This window comes from Manis pentadactyla, chromosome 10 (assembly GCF_030020395.1).
Source record: "Manis pentadactyla isolate mManPen7 chromosome 10, mManPen7.hap1, whole genome shotgun sequence".
Classification (NCBI taxonomy): domain Eukaryota; kingdom Metazoa; phylum Chordata; class Mammalia; order Pholidota; family Manidae; genus Manis; species Manis pentadactyla.
The window spans coordinates 7,297,676-7,315,754 of NC_080028.1; the positions used below are offsets into that span (position 1 = coordinate 7,297,676).

At 49.0% G+C, this 18,079-nt stretch overlaps 1 protein-coding gene across 2 annotated transcripts in view; it reads right to left on the bottom strand.

Annotated features, from left to right (window-relative positions):
• ZC3H7B (zinc finger CCCH-type containing 7B) overlaps positions 1–13,756 on the bottom strand; it is a 49,730-nt gene extending 35,974 nt beyond the window's left edge. The window contains exon 1 of one of the 2 annotated variants that reach the window (XM_057486334.1): positions 13,516–13,756. The gene's annotated coding sequence lies outside the window, so the exon portion shown is untranslated. The remainder of the gene's footprint in view (positions 1–13,515) is intronic. The other variant, XM_036931297.2, reaches the window with a different exon arrangement.
• Positions 13,757–18,079: the final 4,323 nt, after the last annotated feature.

Below are 18,079 nucleotides of genomic sequence, written 5' to 3' on the forward strand. Positions count from 1 at the left end.
GGGGCTGTAATGAACTGAATGTTTGTATCCCCTCCCCCCACTAAATCCACAGGTCGAAGCCCTAAGCCTTGGAGGTGGGGCCTCTAAGTAGTGCAGCTTAAATGAGGTCATAAAGGCAGGGCTATGACCCAAAACTGTTCTGGCAGACTGAGGAGACTAACAGATTTTGGGACTGGGAAGTGGGGTGCTGCTGCAACAAATACCTGAAAATACAGAGGTGGCTGTGGAACTGGATGGTGGTGAGAAGCTAAAAGCGGTCTGAGGTGCACACTAAGAAAACTAGGTTGCCAGGAAGGGACAACAGGCAAAAATATGGATGCCAAACGCTACTGCGGAGAGATCTCAGATGAAAATTAAAAACAGGTGATTGGAAACTGGAGGAAAGGCCATCCTTGCTATAAAGTGGCAAAGAACTTGGCTGAGTTGTGTTCTAGTGTTCTAGTGTTCTGTGGAAGGCAGAACTTGCAAATGATGAAACTGGAAATTTAGCAGAGTTTCTAAGCAGAATTTGGAAGGTGTGGCATGGATCCTCCTTGTTTAAGTAAAATGTGAGAGAAGACAGATGAATGGGAGAAGAACTCGTTAAACAAAAGGAACCAGAACTTGAAGAATTGGAAAATTCTCAGCTAATTCATTTTGCAAAAAAACTGAGAACTCTTGAGTTCTAAAGAGAACAGTAAGGGTGTGGCTCAACAACCATTTGATAAGGAGATTGGTACAGGGTGAACCATGGATCTAATCAGCCATCAGCAGAAGCCAGACCAAGAGATGGGATTATACCGGCAGGAACACTGCCAGATTGAACTAAAGGGGCTGAGAAAGCTGGCCGATGGAAAGAAGGAACCCTGTCAGATTTCCGGGATCCTACAGGACCAGACATGCAGCTATTTGGCTGCAAACACGCTTTCCCCTTCAAGGAAAGGGAAGGTGATCTCGGAGGTGATTCAGAGCCCCATCAGGGCGGTCTCCTTAGTTTCAAAGGGTGGAGCCACCGCCTCCTTTTCAACAGGCCCTGCTGTGGCCACCCAGAGCCACGAGGGTGAACAGCTGGTGGAGCCCTGGGGGTGCTGCTGGTCCCAGTAGGCCGGGAAGAAGGAACATCAAGACCCAGAAGATGATTCTCAAGTCTTAGTATCAAATGGAAGTTGCCCCATGGATTTTCGACTTCCTTGGGACCCATCACCTCTTTCTTCCTTCCAACTAATCCTTTTGGGAACAGGAGTGTCTATCCTATGCCTGTCCCACTGCTGTATTTTGGAAGCATATAACTTGTCTGGGTTCACAGGCTCACAGCTGGAGAGGAACTGCCTGGGATGGATCTCCCTCCAGTCTCACCTAGGCCCTATTTAGATGAGACTAAGACTCTAATGTAGACGTTAGAGTTGATGCTGTGTGAGTTAAGACTTCTGGGCTGCTGGGACGCAATGAATGCATTCTGCATAGGAGAAGGACATGAATCTGGGGACAGGAGGAGAACTTAACACACTGAATGTTTGTGCCCCCAAAATCATCCTTGTAGCCCTAACCCCCAATGTGACTATTAGAAATAGGGCATTTAAGGAGGTAAGCAAAGTTAAATGAGGTCATAAGAGTGGAGCCCTGATCTGATAAGATTAAGTGTCTTTATTAGAAGAGAAACCAGAGAGCTCTTCTCTGTCCTGGCATGAGCACACACAGAGGAGGCCACATGAGGCCACAGCAAGAAGGTGGCCTTCTGCAAGCCAGGAAGAGAGCTCAACAGAAACCAAACCAGCCTTCACTTTGTTCTAAGCCTTCTAGCCTCCAGAACTGTTTCGTTATAGAATCCTGAGCAGACTAAGACAGTTGAGTAAAAGATCATGTGTTTGCAGCTGAAGAGGGAGGTAAGTTCCCTGACAGTGAAGGCTGGGCATGACTCAAGGTACTTGGTGGAAGAGCAATGGGCATGTAGGACAAACAAACCTCACTCTTTTGAAAGAAAAAATGTCCAAGGAGAAAACTGAGGCCTAGATCTTCCCAGAATCCTACTACCAGGTCAGGCAGTCCCTTCCCCCCAACTCTTAGGTCCTATTCTTAAAATTTAGGAAATTAAAACTGGACCTGCCTCCAATGGGATCTACCCAGAAATACAGCCATGAATTAAGGAACCAGTAGGAAATGATTCCCTCAACATGTCAGCACAATATGTGCCCACATACCCAGATGCACACCTAGGTTCAAATCCAAGACCTATTCCTTATTAAGTGTGCACAAGTTGCTTAATTTCTGCATATTTCACTTTCCTCATCACTAAAACAGGGTTACTAGTATCCACTTCATGGGTGTGAATGTTCATAAGATGTCTGCCACACAATAAGCATTTAATATCAACTATTACTGTATTATAACGATTACAATTACTTTAAAAGATGGGCAAAGAACATAAATAGGAAATACGAATCATTAAGAAAGGATACTCAAACTCACTGATACACAAACCACATATTAAAACGAGATGCCACTTTTCACCTATGAGACTAACGGAAGAAGGGAGCCTGGTTAATGAGGGTGCACTAGGCACTCACAGTAGGTACTGCAGGCACCTGTTGGGCGGGAACTGGCCGCGTGGCGGAGCAAGGCTGGGGCTGTGGGTTTCCCTGCTTCCTCCCTGTCGAGCCCCACTACTCCTTTCCCAGTTACTCATGGGCAGAGCCAATCATGATGGTCCCTTTACTTGCCAGTAATTGGCTTAGACAAGGGCATGTGATACCATCCTGGCCAATGAGAAAGAAGGGGAAGTCAGCCAAGTAGTTTCTGGGAAAGGTTCTGTTCCATTTCAAGGTTTCTCACACTTGAAATGGAACAGAAATAATGCCCTTTTCTGCTCCCGTATATGAACACACTGGGGATGGCAGAGCAGAAACACAGACCAAAGGTGTTTGTTGCCAAATCTGACCTAATAAATTAACTGACCCTGGAACTGCTCTGCCTCACGTCATGAAATTATAATAAACTCCCATTTTTAGGTAAGAATTGTTCCTTGCAGCCAAAAGCCTTCTAAATGATTAAATGTCCTTTCCCTTTGATCCAGAAATTTCACTTCCAAGGATTTTAACTTAGCAAAATCTTTGTACAAGCACTCAATTACATTTGTACCTGATTCATTTTTTTAAGAGTGAACAACTAGAAGCAACCTCAATGTCGAAAAATAATCAAGTTATAATACACCCACACCATGGAATACAATGCTGATATTGAATCTACGCGCATGTCATGGAGATGCCTCTGAACATGACTGAGAAAGAAAAATATAAGCAGTTTCCAGAACATTTTGTGTTGTGTGATCACATCTGTGTGCAAATATATGTTTACATCAAGAAGGAGTTAAAGATAATTCTCCAATTTAACTAGTTCTCTCTGGGGACTGGGATCTGCCAAAGGACAACAGGACACAGAACACCTTCCTTTCCGTCTTACATACCTCAACATGGTTTGGCTTTTTTGCAGAGCAACTATTAACCTTGTCGTCTAGAACAAAAAATGAGACGACTGATTTGAGACCAACCCAGTAGAGCAGGGGCTGAGGGGGAACCAGCAGCTTGGTTTTAAACCTGGTGCTCGAGGTCTGCCAAAATGTCCAAGGACTGTTCTTCCTGACAAAAAGACCAAAACATTGACTTGAGAACCATGAAGGAAACACTTTTTTTTTCCCACTTTGGAGAAGGGTTTGAAGATGACATTTTAGACTCAGATCTTCCATTGGAACAGGTAGGGACTGCACTGGGCTCTTGGAAATCTCAGTGCCTGGCTCTGTGCTTGGCACAGAGCAAGTGTTCCACAAATGGTGATAAAAGAAATGGATGAATGAATATTGACTCATCTAACCCAGGCATTACATAGGTAAGGATGAATGAGTGAGTGTTCAATAAATAATTGAGGAGAAAACTGATACCAAGAGAATAATCATGTAATAATATGAACATTTGCTGAATGGTTACCATGTGCCAGTGACTGTATGACCCCTATACACAGAATAACTTCCTTAACCCTTACATCCTGAACAGCCTATGGGATAGGGACTGCTATCACTCCCATTTTGCAGAGGAGGAAACAGAGGCAGAGAAGTTAAGTATCTTGCCCAGGGTCACAGAGCTGGTACATGGTGGAGCTGGGATTCAAACCCTGGCAGCCTGGCCCCAGAGCCTACACGTATCACCCTTATTGTTGCTGATGAAGCAATCAGACCAATCCCAGGACCCCTCAGTCTGTCATCATGCTCAAGGATCCCCCACTCCCAAAATAATTCCTCTCCTGATCCCAAATGCCCTTCTGGCTAATGCACAAACCCACCTCTCTTTCTTGGCCACATTTCCTGAAGGAGTCGTTTCCATATCCTCACCTCCCACTCCACCCCCTAACTCCCTGGAAGGTGTCCTCCCCACCCCAGGCACCTCCTCCCTGCTGGGTCCAGTAGAGGGCAGCAGTTCTTCCCTAGCATATCTGGGACTCTCAGCTGCATCTGCCTGGTCCTCCTTACCCTTCCCGATGGTTCTTGATCCATTTTTCAGGGGCTCCTCTTTCTTTGCCCAGGTCCCATAATCAACGCACCCGAGCTTCCATTTAAGGAACAGTGCTCCTGCTCGCCTCACTCTACATGCTCTCTGAATCTCTTGCATTTCACGAGCTCATGAGTCATGCTGATGACTCATAGAGCTATTCCTCCCGCTAGGCAGACCCCCTCCCCAATATTGCCGATTCATGTTTCTTACCTTCTGGGTAGTGCTACCTGGATGTCTAACACTCTGGCTGTTTATGGTCTCCACGCTTTTCTTAATCCTGGGCCCTCTACGTGGAATGCCCTCCCCACCACATACACCTAGCCAACTCCTATTCATCCTTTAAGATCCAGCTTGGATGGCTGTGTCCAGAAAGTCCTCCCTAGTGGCCCAGTCTAGCTGGGATGGGTGCTCCTCCAACTCCACACATTCAACTTCATTTGGCAGCTCTTCCCCTAATCCTGCTGTTCCTCCATTTTTCCCCAGTTCTGGTCATAGCTCTGATTGCCCTCCTATTCTCAACAACCTTCACCTCCTTCCACCTTTACCACTGAAACATTTCTCCACTCTGCAGCTCCTCCCAACATCTCCACAACCACAGCTGTCTCTCAGGTCCTCATCTTCTCTTGCCAACAGCCTCCCACAAGCCCCCTCCAATCTGCTGCCATTTGGTGGTCAAGGATATCTGTCTAACACACATGTCCATGTCATCCCACTGACCAGAACCCTCCCAGGCATGCGCAGGTACGCCAGTGAATGCAGGTTTTAGAAGTGGTGAAACCTGAGTAAGCTCTGTGGTCTATAGTTTTGATAATGCACAACAGACATATATCACCATCAGGGGAAGCTGGGTGAAGACCTCTTTGTACTTTTTTGCAACTTCCTGTGAATAAAAAGTTAAAAAACAAAATCTTCCATGACACCCATTACCAGGGAGACAAAGGCCAAGCTGCTCACCACAGGCACACAGTGCCGGAGGACGCGCCTGGCCACCCCCCAGACAGTGACCTGGCCTGGAATGTCACATTCAGGTAATGTCAGCTTCCCTTTCATGCTGCCCGCTCAGTCTGGAACAACTTTCATGCCCGCTGCTTCTTTCCAGTGCCCAGTGCTTCTTGAAAGCTCAGCTAAGGTGGCTCCTCTACCAGGAAGCCTTTCGAGCCAACCCCAGCACCAAACCCCAATTGTGTGCTTATGTTCCAACCGCTCCCTAAACTCTGAGCGCTTTGAAGGAAGAAGCTACATCTGATTCCTTTCTGGGCAGCCCAGAGAAACAGTGCTCAGAAACCAACTCTAAGGCTCACAAATCTTAAGAGTAACAGTGAAGATGCTGATTTCAGTCATCTTTGTTAAGCACTTTCTCCTACCAGATATTGTTCCAAGACCTTTAAATATAACAGTTAATCCTCACAAAGCGCCCACTTTACAGATGAGGAAATCAGGCACAAGGAGGTGAAGCAACCTGCCAGGGTTACAATTAGCAAGTGCCGGAGCTGAATGTGAACCCTGGTTGCTGGACTCTGGAGTCCACACACTGTCATCTCCCCAACACCTGCAGGCTGCCACCATCCTCATCCCATGCTCTGTGCCTGGCCCTCACCTGCCTAGTCTCATGAAGGAGCAGCAGTCACTACGGACTGCAGACACGCCACACGCACCTCACTACCTGTGGTTACATCATCTCCAAAGATGCTGGGCACTTCTCCTGACTCAGCCCTGGATGGCTTACTCAGAGACTAGGAAACAGTCAGTTTTGCTGTCCCCAATGTCCAGGTCTGACTTATTCCTTCCCCACTGTCCTTAGATGCCCTGTCTAGCCACTGAGGTTCCTCTCTCCAAGGACCTCAGGGGTTGTCTAGGCTCGTTTGGAGATTACCTGCTGTGTGTCAAGCACCTTCTACGGCAGAGGAGTTTTGAACCTGGGGCCTGCAGAGAGAATTCATGGGCTCCATGAACTTGAAAGGGAAAACATTAATAAGTTTTTTTTCACTAACCCCTACCTGATATTTAGCATTCCCTTCAGCAATGATGCAGGCAATATACCACAGTAGTGTCTGTGCTAGAAATCACAGCTTTCACTCCATTACATTTCAGCTACTGGAGACATAACAAAATATAGTTCACGCTCATCACGACTTTAAAATTACGGTAGTTATATTAGACTCATGGAGAGATCTTGCTTTTCAGTGCATTGATAAAAAGCCCTGCTGTAGTTCAAGAAAATTGGTTTATTTTGTAATCCTGTGTGTTTTACTTTCTGCACTGAGAAGCAGTACTCTGAGAGGGCGTTTGTGGGCTTCCCTGGGCTGCTTGCGGGACGGGTCTGCAGTGCAAGGATGATTGAGGAGCCTTGGTCCAAGGAATGATGTTCTTTATGCCTACAATAATCTCAAAGGTAGGTGTTATTATTCCCACTTTCCACAGAAAAGTGAGGCTTGGAAAAAGTCAAACCTTTTCCAAAAAGATGTGGAGGACCCGTGGCCTGTCCAAGGCCACATGGCTGCTGGGGGCAGCAGGGGGTGCTGGAGGTACTGGTGCTGCTATGGCTCCACCAGGAACCACCTGTCGGGGAATGAATGGGGAACGGGAGGCCCACAGGCTAAGCAACCTGTGGTTTGTTTTCTTTTAACAGGCCACCCTGAACAGAAACCAAAGTTCAGGAGAGTTCCCCCAAGCCTCTCCCCGACTGCCATACCATAAGCCCAACTAAGAGTTGGCAGCGACACATAACCCCCTCCTGGCGGCAGCATTCTGCTTACAGAGGCTTCTACTTTTCATCTTGTCTTCCACTCCCAACAAGCTGGGGAAAGAACTGCACAGGAAGGGTTCAAACCCACCTGTCTGTCTGCCCGGGCTCCAGCTTCTCCATCACCACCCACGAGCTATGATGCTAAAGGAAGAAAGTTAAATGCAACTTTTTTTTTAAAATAGAAAAGTTATAGAAGCTCACGGCAAAGTCCTTGGGAATTATAGTTAAAAAACAGAAATCACCCGGAGTTCCATAGCTTAGAACGACCGCTCACCATTGTGGAATCTTGCTTTCTCTCTTTTGAGCAGTAGAGTTCACAGGAGCTCAGAAATCCTTGTGGTCATACGACCCAGGCACCTTGGGAGTTTCATGGGCTGCTCTGCCTGCTTCACTGGCTGAGGGCAGGGAGGCAGGCTGGGGCGGTGTCAAGAGCCCCAAGCTGTGCAGTCTGCCAGACCTGGGTTCTAACCCTAGCACTGTCTGCATCAGTTCTCAGGGCAACTCTCTGAGCCTCTTGTGTCACTTGCGAGATGAAGCTAAGGATACCCACCTTGCAAGATTATTTTGCAGATCTACATAGTATTTGCTCTACCACCCCCCCAGCCAGGAGGTCAGAAATTTGTGTTTCTGCTGAACTGGACAACTTAGCAAAAAAAAGTACTTGGCAACTTAATAAAATTGCCCTGTAAGTACTTTTCAGTCAACACCAATTCCTTTGCAGCTTCTGCCTAGGTCACTCTTTTTTGACAAGGGCTGTTCTGGACCATCCTGCCACTATTATTCATTTATTCATCAAATAACCACAAAACACTTTTATGTGCCAGGGGCTCTACCAGGTCCTGGGGGAACAAGGTTAATAAAGTTCCTGGCCTTAAGGAGCTTGTGGTCCAGCCCTGGGAAGACAAACAGGTCAGTGGTAAATGCACAAGACAAGTAGATACAGATAAGAGTTAGAAAGAAACTAAAACAGGAACATGGTAGGGAGTGTGAGAGGAAAGGGGTGTGGGCTGGGAGCTTAGGGAAGGTCCTTCCCAAGAGGCAGCATTTAAGAGAGATAAGGAGTCAGCCCTGGGAGCACGGGAGGCAGGTAGAAGAGCACCAGCAGAGGGTATGGCAGAAGCAACGGATCAGCATGTTCATGAAAAAGACAGAAGGCTTATGTGACTGCTGCACTGGAGTGAGGGCAGGCCAAGTCGAACACAAGGTCCTGAGGCTGGCCTGAGAGCTACTTGCTGGACATGATGGAGAGCCAGAGCTGTGTTCTGTGCGTCAGGAAACCACTAGAAGATTTTCAGCAGAGGAGTGACAGGGTCTCATTTAAATCTTGAGAAGATCTCTTTGGCTGCAGCATTGAGGATGGTAGATAGCAAGAGGGGAAGTTGTGGCAATTAGTTAGGAGGCTCCTGCAGAAGTCCAGCCCTGGATCAAGGTGGGCTGTGGAGAAGATTCAGGAACATTCTGGAGGTTTTTAAATGCTCACAGTGACCATAACCATGCCTTCACACCCGATCTTTATATCATTCAGAGCTCCTTCATTTGAGTCTCACAGCAAACCCTAGGTAGATGGGACTGAATCAGCAAGGCCATTTCATAGAACAGGAGACTGAGGCCAAGACTGACATAATGATTACACCCCAGATCATGCAGCTAGTTTGTGCTGGTGTTGGGAATGAAATTCAGGACTTTGGACTCCGTGCTCTGCATTCCACTGCCTGCAGAGGGACAGGACATCACATGGAATGCTCTGGAGAACAAGAGTGCAGATGAACCTCTGAAAACCCCAGAAGGGTCACAGCCTTGACCTCCCCTGTAGGCCTGACAGGAAGTACTCAATGAATACTTGCTGGCTGACCCCAGCACTTCAGAAGGCATGGCTCCTGGTCTCAGAGAACATGACACCCCGCTCCCTTTCTGAGTCACGTGCAGACAGGGCAGGAAGAGCTGGAGCGTGACTCCTCAGTTTTCTTCTGAAAAACAGGGACATCTAACTTGAAGGACTGTCATGAGGATTCATGACAGATAATGGGCAAAAGCATGACACAAATGTTAGATAATTAGGCTTTCCAGACAGGTAAGGAGAAAGCTTCATGGGAACTGAAATAACTTGAAGGAATCTCTCCCACATGGCAGCGGAGAGCTTGGACTCAGTTTACCATACTGGGCTCCCTGGCCCTGTGCTGCCACAGCCGGGTGATCGTGGCATCTCAGTCCCCTCTTCTGCAAGAGGGGCTGCTAATAATCATTCCTGCCTCCAAGAGTTGCTAAGCAGATTCAGTAGGAGAGGGCCCAGAAAGTTCCAAGCAAAGAGCCAGCACACGTGGTGGCTGCCATTGCCATTGTCACCGTTACCATTGGGCGCATGTCTGAGCCTCGGATTCAGGGCTTGTGAGCTGCAGAGCTGAGGTTGCCTACAGACGGGTTCTGAATGCAGAAATGCGGCTGCTCTTTCCCTCCAGGCCCTGAGCTGATGGTGAAACGGCGCTAACACACCTGCAGAAGCCATCAGGGCACTTACAAGAAACAGACTTACTAAAGAAATAAATAAGGCGGGAAGGAGCTCCATAGCTGGTGATGACAGAGTAAGGAAAACGGGCCTGTTTTCTATGAGCCATTAAATGTGATGAAAGGCCCGGGCTTCTGTGGAGGCCCCTGCAAACTGACACCCAGCAGTCACTTCATCAGCTGGGCCCAGGCTTCAGCTTCAGGTTGCGACCAGGCTTCCTCAGAGGACAACTGCTTCTGCTTCTGAAGTTTCCACTGCAGGCCCATCGGTTGTTCCTCTCCCTCCTGCCCAGCCACACCTGGGCCCAGGCTGGGCCAACCCAAGAGCCAGACTGCCCGGCTTTGCTCTCTCATTCTGCCACTTACACAGTGTCACCTGACTTCTCTGGGCCACAGTTTCTTCATCTGTAAGATGGGGATGATTATCACAGCTACCTATAGGGCTGTTATTAAGATTAAATAAGCTAATCCAGGAGAAAGCATTCGCAACAGGGCTCAGCCACTAGGTAATTGCTGGATTTAAATTATTAAAATTCTAAAGCTCTTCTAGTCCTTTTTATCTGAGTCTGCTGTCCTGAGCTGCAGACACTGGGCTTCTCCCACGAGTTACCATCAAACGTGAAATCTCAGGGCTTGTTTTCACAAAGGGAAACTGGGGCCCAGGGAACTCAAGGAGCCATGACGGCAGAGCCTAACTTCAACCCGAACGCACACCTGCCCCTGTATCGCGGCTGTTCCGGGCAGCCTGCCTACGCCTTCCTTACAGGGGCCCTGGCTTCTCCGCCGTGGTGCCTTTTCTCACAATCCCCTTTCTCTGGCCTTCCTTGCCTGTCTTTCAAACGTTCCAATGGCACTTCTAGGAAGACCTTCCACCCCGAGGCAAAATAAACCTTCTTGGAACTGGGGCATTATTCAATATGACAACACAATGGCTGAATGTATTCTCCTGGCACCTGCACTGGGGCCTGGGGCACAGGGGGTGACTCAGATCCAGTTCCTGACCTTGGAAACTCAGGTAATCACCCTTTCTCCTTTCCAAGCTACTACCTCCTCCAAGGTGTCACCAGGCACCGAACTGTGATCTCTACACTCAGGGTCCAGCCCTCCCTCCACCACCATTCTGCCTTTCTCCAGGCACACTCCCAGAAACTCCTGAGCGTAGGTTCCCTGGGCCAGCCCTGGAGGCCCTGGTACATACAGCGCTAGTACAGTAAAACTCCCGGCCTTGGGGGACCTGCTGACCTCAGCTTAAGCCTCCACCCCTGTTGCATTTGCCAGATCAGACCGTCCTGGTCTCTGTTCATGTCTACATATTTGAGCAGGAGATGGTCCAATTCTGACACCGGTTCTGATGAAGCACATGCAACAGTCACACAGGCCTGGGTTCAAATCTAGCTGGGTAACTTTGGGCCAGCCACATAAATCATGTCTTCCTCAGTTTCTTCATGTGAAATGGAGATAAGAATGTCCACCCCTCATGGAGGTGCCGTAAGAAGAGAAAGAATGTACACCAGAAGGTCTTGCTCTGAGTAGAGAAGCCATGGTGGTAAGCACAGGAAATCCCTTCCTCTTCTCCACCCGCAAGCCTCCCCATTCTTTCAACATCAAGACCTGCTTCCGGGAGCAGGCTTGCTCGCACTTTTCCAGGTAACCCTGAGGGCGCTCTCTTCTCTCCACTCCCACAGCATTGACCCCAGTATCGAGCATTTCCTTCTTCTCTTTTTGGTCCACTAGAGTTAACTTTCTCTTCCCAGCCAGACTCTAAGTGACAAACTCAACCCCACGCCTGCCCTCCAGCATCTCGCCATTCTCACAAGAGGCACTTGGACCGTAACTTGCTAACGTAGCTCAGGACTCTGGGAAAGGCCCCAGGGATGGAGTCAGAAAACCAGGTGGGCATCCTCGCTCCGCTGTGTGACTTTCCAGGGACACATTCAGTTTTCTAAACCTCAGGTTTCTCATCTGGAAAATGAGGATGGAAAAATGTCTACCTGACACGGTTGCTGTGGGGGACAGATGAGCCAGCATATGTGAAAGCCTTTTTGTTATAAACTAAAAAGTGCTATTTAAGGGATTATTATTTTCAGATTCTCAAATCCAAATATACTGATGCCTCAACCTTCCTATACCTAGATTGAAGAGACTAGAGCCTCTGACCCCCATTAATCCATTCAAACCCACACTAACTGCCCATCCTAAACAAAAAGCCAGCAGCCTTGAATTCACAGCATCTGTGAAGCGCAAGCCCATCCCAGCTCCGGGGCCACAAAATCTCTCCCCTGCCTCCGTTCTCATGCCTCCTGGACACAGGTTTCTCCTTCCCAGCCTAACCAGCACCAACTGCGTTTCTGCTGGGCTTCATTTCTAACCTGCAGTCCAATTTCTATGGGAAGGGCAAGACCACTGCGGGGATGCTTGTATGTGGAGAGAGGAGGAGGAGTCTTGGTAGTAGAACTAAAGATTCCACTGGAATTTTGTGTCCAACACTTGCTAACGGTACTATAATTATCCCATTTGTGTAAAAATTCAAGGATCTGCATTCTGCTGTTTTCATGAGACTATGAATTGCAGGCACAAAGGAAAATGGTAAGAATCTGGGATTCAAAGTCTTGTACCAAGGAACCAAAGTCCCGATGAGCAACCCCAGAAAAATGAAGCCCCTGACAGCTGCTGTGGGCCCGGGTAACCCCTCCGGCCCGACCCCCAGACTCCCCGGCATCGGTCTCCCCTCCCCCGTTCCGGGCTCTTCTTCATTAATGCCATGTTGGCACCGCAGCCATCAGGGTCTATCAGAATCGTTTCTACGTGATTTTTTCCCCTTGGGAAAACTGCTTTGTTTCTGTGGAAGACCCCCAAACCGCGCACCTTATGAACACGCGGAGACACACAGATGTTAAGAGGAAAAGGGGGACGGGAAGAACAGGCCCCAAGGGGCCCCTGAGACCAGCTAAGAGCGGGAGAGGAGTCCGAGGCCGGCTCGGCGGGTCCGGGGCACCCATCCCTGGGGGGTGTCCCCCACGCTCTGGAGCTGTTCCCCGCAGCCCCCGCGCTCTCCCGGCACCACGACGGGCCCCTCGCAGGCCTCGGAGCTCAGGCACTGATGGTGCGGCAGGAAATGCCCCCCTGCCCAGACCGCGCCCCCCTTTCCTGCCGCCCTTCCCCTGGGGCCGGGCTACAGGCCCCGGATCCCCGGGCTCGCGTGGCTGCCGCAGCCGGCAAGGGAGGCCCGGCGGCGGCCGAGGTCCTCGGCCCCGCTGCGGTCCCTCCAACTCCTGGTGGTGGGGGGGGCCAAGGCGCACACAAAAGGAAAGGGTGCGACGCCCCTGTCCACCCCCTCGACCCCCTTCGCGAGGGCCGGCAAAGCGTCCTCGCGCCCCAGACCTGCGGACGCGGAGGGCCCCCCATGGAAGAGAATTCCAAGGCACCTCCCGGGAGCTGCAGGGGCGGCCAAATCACCGAGCGGCAGGTGCCCCCGGCCGCACAATAACTTTGAAACTTTGGGACAGGACGCGGGGACGGAGAGAGGGAACCCCAAAAAAAGGAAATGAGGATTTGGGGAGATGGCTTTCTTTCTGCAAAATGCACTTTCCTGCGGCCCCGCGCGGCGCCGGCCTGGCCGGGGTTTTTCCGCGCCTCCTCCCGGCCCGGCGCCGCCCCGGGCGCCCCCAGCCCTCCCGCGCGGCCCCCGGGACACAGTCGGCCCCGGCCCCGGCCCAGGCCCCGCCGGGCTCGGCCGCGCGCACCACTCACCTCGGCCGGGCAGCGCTCCCCGCGGGCCTGCACCGAGCCCGATAAATGGTATGCTATGACTAGAGGTATGATTACGTTATTATTATTAGTAATAATAAGAGTAAATGCTATTTAATTACGGGCGGCCGCATCCTGCCCCCGGCGCCGCCGCCCCGGCAGCTCCGTCCGTGTGGCTCCGGAGCCCTTTACTTTCATTTCCAGCCCCTCGGCCGGCCGCTCGCGGCAGCGCCCGCTGGAGGCACCGTCTCCCCGCAGCCCTTCCTCCTCGGGTCCTAGAGCGCGGCCGCCCTCGCCTGGCGCCCGGCGTGGGCGGCGCGGGCTGCGCACCTGGGGGCGGGGGTCCCCCTTGCCGGCGGGAGGCTCATGACCGGAATGCGCCGCTGTTTTCTCTAAAAGCGGCCTTCCTTTCTAGGGCTTTCCTCGGGGCAACTGTGCGTGTCTGGGCTGCCGCTGGCCAGCCTCAGCGCCTCCGCCCCCCACCCCCGTGTGTGTGAAGAGCCCCCGGGATTCCAGTCGCGGGGGTGAGGACCGGACGCCCACCGAGGAACTGGGCCCTCACTCAGCCGGTGTTTTCGGTATGGGATCTTCCCAGAAAGGATTTGAGACTACCAAGAAGCCACTTACTTTACCAGTAGGTAAAGGGAGATTAACCAGTGACCGGCTGTATTCCACCCCCGGCACTGCCCCAGACCTGCTCAGAGACAGGCTGGATTTGAATCCAGAGTTTCTGATTGCAGATACCGTGTCATCCCACCCTACCACTACCTACCTGCCCCCATGACTCCAGATGACTCGCACATACATCCCTGTGAGAGTCCTCTCAAATTTCCCCTTCTCCTCCTCTGCATTTTACACACACACGTGTATAAGTATATGTATATATGCACGCATATTGAGCTTTTTGAGGATCAGTTGTGAGCCTGGCAGACTTTATAAATGTTACCTCTTCCCCAAACCTTTGTTCCAGACACAATCCTAGGAGCTAGAGATACATCAGTGGGGCACACTTTTGTTTTAAAGAAACTAAAAAGCTATTTTTTAAATTAAGGTATCATTGATATACACTCTTACGAAGGTTTCACAAGAAAAACAATGTGGTTATTACATTTGTAAGAATATAGTAATTTATCCTCCATTTGCCCCATGCTCCCAAGCACGTAAACCGGTGAGAATTATGCCTGGGCTTGCCTGGGGTTTGCTGGGCTTACCCCGCCTTATCTCTAAACATCCCGACCCTCCCCCAGAGCAGCAGGCCGAGCGGATCCACAATGAAAGGCACCACGCTGCTGCCATCTCTCTCTCTGTCTCTCTCTGTCATTCTCTTTGTCTCTGTCTGTGTCCCCCTGCTCCCCTGCTCTCTCCCTCTCTCTCTCTGCTGTCTCTGTCTCTCTGCTGCTCTCTCTCTCTGCCTCTGTCTCTCTCTCTCTCTGCTCTCTGTCTCTCTGCTGCTCTCTCTCTGTCTCTTGTGTCTCTCTGCTCTCTGCTCTCTCTGTCCCGCTGCTCTCTCTGCTGCTCCCTCTCTCTCTCTCTACCCACCTGCTCCCTCTGGGGCAGCCACTCTCTCCTTCAGATAATAAAGTCTCTTGCATGGGCCTGTGTCTCCTGAGTCGTTCTGGTTAAGGAGGGTCGCGGCGAGATACCCTTTCATTGGTGCCGTGACTTCGGATGAGGCTCTCCCATTGACTTTGCTCTTCCTCTGGGAACCTGAGCTGCTCTGGGAACCCTCACTGCCCGATCCTCCTCCACGGGCTCACCGTCCATTTCTCCAGTCGCTCGTCTTCTCGCCCAACACTGGCCTTCGATTTGGTGAGTCTCCCCTTCATGGTCTACTTAAATGTCCCTTTGAAACCTGGGAAGTGACCGTTGAGTGTCCGGCACCCCCAAGGGCTCCTCTGGGACAGGGGCAGCCCCAACCACGACTTTCAGAGTCAGGGTTGATCCCCATAGTCGACCCTTCTCTGCCTCCCCATTGTAAGAATCCTCATCCATTGAGGCCCAGTCTCCCTTTATCTACGTATCTACTCGACTCGAAAACTCCTGGTACCAGGTACCGAGCCTCCCCGGCGTTTTCACCTCGACCCCACAGTTAGAGGTGGTGACGACCCCCTAACTGTGCCTGGTCTTCTTCGCGACCTTCTCAATCGCTCAGGGACGCCTCAGCGACTTCTGAACGGTCTCGTTCTCACCATGGGATCTGGCCCCTCCGTTCCCGCAGATTCACCGCTAGGGTGCTTAGTCAATGATCTAAAGTCCCTCCACCTCACTCCAGACCTCGAACCTGTTCGCTACTGTAATGAGATCTGGCCACAATATCCCTTGGACAATCAGTCTAAATGGACCCCCAATGGCTCTTTAAATCCTAAAATTCTCCATGACTTACACAACTTTTGTGAGCGTATGGGCAAATGGAAAGAGATCCCATATATCCAGGCTTTCTCCTACCTCGGAACCAAGCTCTCTCTCTGTCTCCCCTGCAATCCTAAACACCTACTACTTGCCTTAAAGTCCACATCCCTAAGCTTTTTTCACGTTCCCAAATATCCTCAACTGCCTATAAAACCCCTAGACAATGCACCACCACGGGCTCTCTTGTCCCCTCCTGGCTCATGCCATGAGCTCTGTCTGTCCTCTCACTGTATCATTACGTCTCAGTCTGTATGTTTGTGTCTAAGTGTGTAAATGAAAAATATTTTTCTACCTCTGGATGGTATTAATAAAAATTGATTTAAAGACAAGTGCTTGTAAAAATTGGGCATTCTCAGAGACGGGTAAGATTCCTCAAGGGAGGAACAACCTAAGACAGGCACAGTCGCAGGGGGGCCATCAGGTGAGAAATTGGGGATCAACAGAGGTGAGGCTTAGAACCTCACCCCCCCCTGTTCTGAGAGAAATCTTCTGCATACGTGGATGTTTTATTGCCCTGGTCTAGCTTGGATTAACACATAGTCTACAGGCACACACCTGATCATCTACATTTGCTCTCTTACAACACTAAACTATGTTTTCTACCTTTATCTTGCATCTACCTACCACTTCAGCATTTTATTAAAAATAATAATAAAGAGAGAAATGTGGTATCCACATATAAATCAAGTATAAAAAACAAATGAGTATTCATATTTGAACTGACTGTTTATAGTTCATAATGCATGAGCAAAACCGAAAGTTTCTGTGATGACTGCCCTTGTACTGTTCACCATGTAACTTAATCAGTATGTAAGAATTTGTCCTCCATGTAAGAACTTGTTCGTTATGCTTCAGAAGATTGGAGACTGATGAAAATTGGGCTTGGGGTGGATTAATGATTGTGCATTGAGCATTGTCTCCCCTATACAGAATTTTATTGTTGTTAACAACCATTTGATCAATAAATATGAGAGATGCCCTCACAAAAAAAAAAAAAAAAAATTGGGCATTCTAAAATTTCCAGAAAATTCTAATAGAAGATATTAAGCATTAATGCTAATTTAAGATGAATTGAATAGACATGTCCTTATGGTTATCAGCTGCCTAAGTTTACCTAAAGTCATTTAAGTTGATAGTATCTGTTAAATCTTTCAAAGAAAAAATGTATAAAGTGAAGTGTAGCTTTGTCTAATGTAACTATTTAAGCAAGTGCCTTAAAACTTTTAATAGCTTCCCAAAATCAAATGCAAAAAGGTGCTGTTACCTCTAGTTAACTCTGATATTTTCCAGAGGGCCCCTGGAACATGTCAGAGGAATTTTTTCTCATTGAGGAAAATATTTGGCTAATTTGGCTTATTTACCTGCTTAATTACCCAGAAGGCACTATCACAGAGAATGATGCTAAACTGTTACTGAATGTTTTATGTTACAAAAATACCCAAATTTCCTTATGACAACTGTCTTACAGTAAGCTCTCATCAGATCTTTAACCATTGTCATTTGTAAGTCTTTTATCATCTATACTCACTGTTTTATTACTCTTAACTAGTAAAAAACTAGATTTCAGCAGAACAGGTATTAGTTACATAGGATTAAGTAAACTAAGGAAGATAATTTTGTGGCTTTTTATTTCAAATGTTGATAAAGTGTTTTAAGCTTTTTCTCTTAAGCTGACAACAGTTTAGTAAATGACTGCCTTTATAAGCAGAATTGAAACTTTATCTTTCTACCTGATCCCTCCAGAATTTAAAAACTCAGTGACTATTTTTATATTTCATGGCAGTATGTTTATTTGCATAAGTTCAATAAGAATCTGCTTTCCTTGTAAGAGGACTAATTAAAAACACTGGTTACATTACCAAGGCTTTGACTGGAACGTCATACCTGAGAGACACGTGTGTAAACTCAGATATGAACAGACAGCTTTAAGGAACTAAGATTGACTTTATAAAGCCAACAAAGCCCCTTGGAAGAACTGGCCTGGTACCTTGCTTACAGGGTTCCCAGCAGCCTTACCAGGTGAGTAAGGAAGGTCACTTCCTGGCAGGTGCAGGAACCTCAGGAATGTCTTGGGGACCTCGAGAAGAGAAGAATTCACCCAAATCTACAGGTACTGCAGGCACAACCTGATGGCAAGTCTGGCTTAGCTTTCTGGCCT